A 641-nucleotide genomic window follows, 5' to 3' on the forward strand; every position below is an offset into this window, starting at 1 on the left:
TTTTTAATTCAATAAATTACATTATATTACTTTGTACTACAATAAAATAATAATAATAATAATACTCGCAAACGTAGAACCCCTGGTTATACGAAAAACGGCCGATGGGCGCGTGACGATCGCGTCCTACTTTTCGTCGACCGCACTATAGTGATTACAAATACATTTTGAGCACATTTAATATTTTGCATTACATTGCAATGTAGTGACATTTATTTTATTTATAGCTTTTTACTCTGTATATAATCACTCAGCAGACAATGATTAAAGTTAGTGTTAAATCTCTACATTGTATTCACCAGGACTGTGTGTGTGTGTTGTGACTTCACACCGTAGAAATACATTTGATCAGGTAATTATTTTTTAAAAAAAATCTGATATATTAAAAATCTAACATCTTTAACATTTTTTTTATTTACGTTATAAAAAAACACAATGTCTTACTATACAAATGCATCTGCCGAAAGCTCTTCAAACGAAGATGTAAGTATGTTTGTACAGTAGTGCAGTATAATATGTATGTGTGTGTGTAATACAAATCATAATTTGATAATTATTATATTAATATCGATACTTCTCAAATTTCCCAAGTGTTTGTTATCTCCCTCCCGGTATCAGTTTTCGTATACTTTTTAAAATCC

This window comes from Myzus persicae, unplaced genomic scaffold, assembly GCF_001856785.1.
Source record: "Myzus persicae strain clone G006 unplaced genomic scaffold, MPER_G0061.0, whole genome shotgun sequence".
Classification (NCBI taxonomy): domain Eukaryota; kingdom Metazoa; phylum Arthropoda; class Insecta; order Hemiptera; family Aphididae; genus Myzus; species Myzus persicae.